Source organism: Rhinolophus ferrumequinum, chromosome 6, assembly GCF_004115265.2.
Source record: "Rhinolophus ferrumequinum isolate MPI-CBG mRhiFer1 chromosome 6, mRhiFer1_v1.p, whole genome shotgun sequence".
NCBI classification, from domain to species: Eukaryota; Metazoa; Chordata; class Mammalia; order Chiroptera; family Rhinolophidae; genus Rhinolophus; species Rhinolophus ferrumequinum.
Window position 1 is genome coordinate 61,293,711 of NC_046289.1, and position 1,619 is coordinate 61,295,329.

Consider the following 1,619-nt stretch of genomic DNA (forward strand, 5'->3'; position numbering starts at 1 on the left):
TAAGAGATTAGTTAAGTAAACTACACAACCAAGTAGAATATTATGTAATCATTTATAGTGAAAATTATTAGATGAGCAATCTCGTCTTAGGAAATTGGGTAAAATATCTCAAAAGTTTTAAAATATTTAACCCCCCCCCTTTTTCACTAATTTCTCTTATAGGAACCTATCCCAGGAAAATAATCAGATATCTGGACAAAAAACAGTCCAAACAAAAGTCTTTTTGGAAAAACAATAATTGCAAAGATTTTGTAAGCATATAAAATGATTAAGTGCTCGCTTCGGCAGCACATATACTAAAATTGGAACGATACCGAAAAGATTAGCATGGCCCCTGCGCAAGGATGACATGCAAATTCTTGAAGCGTTCCATATTTTAAAAAAAAAATGGTTAAGATTTATTATTAAGTGAAAATAATTTGCAGCTGTGTTTTGATGGTAACTATGAAAATATTTATTCATAAATTATTAACAGTGATTATCCCTGGGGATGGAATAAAACTAACAGTGACTTCCATTTTCTCTCTTACACAGTTTTTAATAACAAGTATGTGTTACTTTTTTAATCATAAAAATTAGAGATATTTTAAAATTATAATTACATTGGTAGATTTCTAGTCAAGGTGGCAGAGTAAGTAAACACTGTGTTTAGCTGCTCTCACAACAACATCACAACTACAACTAAACTACAGAACAACCATCACTGAGAAGCACCTGAAGTCTAGCTGAACCAAAGCCCTACAACTAAGGACATGAAGAAGTCACTTCAACATGGTAGGAGGGACAGAGAAGCAAAATGGGATGGTCTCACACCCAAGAGTGACCATTAAAAATTGGGAGGGAGAAGTCCTCCCCAGAGGAGTGAGGGATTCCAGCCCCACACCAACCTCCCCAGCTCAGGATTCCAGCATCAGGGAGAGAAGTCCCCATAACTGCTGGTTCTGAAAACCAACAGAGATTGTGGTTGAGTGAGACTAGGGTGGCGCAATCCCAGGTGCTCCTCTTAAAGGGCTTGTGCATGGACTTATTCACTGACGGACTCACTCACTCTGAGATTCAGCACTGGGGCAGCAGCTCAAAAGGCACCAGGGACATACAGGGAGGAACTGAGTTGTCTGGCTTCCAGGTAAGGGTTGGAGGGGTGGCTTTCTTCCAGACGGAGGAGCTGTGGAAGCCACTGTTTTTTTGTTGAGCTCTACCCCCTCCCAGTGTGCAGACACAGGTGGCCACCATATGTGAGTCTCCATCGACCTGTTTGACACTGTTGTTTGCTGCAATTCCCTGAGACTCTGCTCCACCCACCTTCCAGGCCCGCCCAAGCTGCTTCCAGAGGCTTTTCCATACAAATGGCTTATCTTGGCTCATGCTGCAGACTGTCCTAAAATCTCTCAAAGGTTCACAAAATCCAAACAAGCAGCATCTGGCTTCAGCACGTCCTGTACCTATGGGTGAGTAACCCTAAGCCCATCACTAGCAATAGCAGGCCTCGGTTTGCAGCTTGGCCACTCCAAGCACCTCCAAACCCAGCATGGTGGCAGCCATCTGTGGATTGCTTTGTGGCTCAGGTCAGGTGATCTTAGGTAGGGCACAGGCTGCTGCTGAACTTGGCCTACAGTGAG

The 1,619-nt window shown here is 42.9% G+C and overlaps 1 non-coding gene across 1 annotated transcript; it reads left to right on the forward strand.

Moving 5' to 3' along the window:
• The first annotated feature begins 272 nt into the window (after positions 1-272).
• LOC117024360 (U6 spliceosomal RNA) lies at positions 273-379 on the forward strand. Its single transcript, XR_004423429.1, has one exon. It is a non-coding gene; the product is annotated as a U6 spliceosomal RNA (small nuclear RNA).
• The last annotated feature ends 1,240 nt before the right edge of the window (positions 380-1,619 follow it).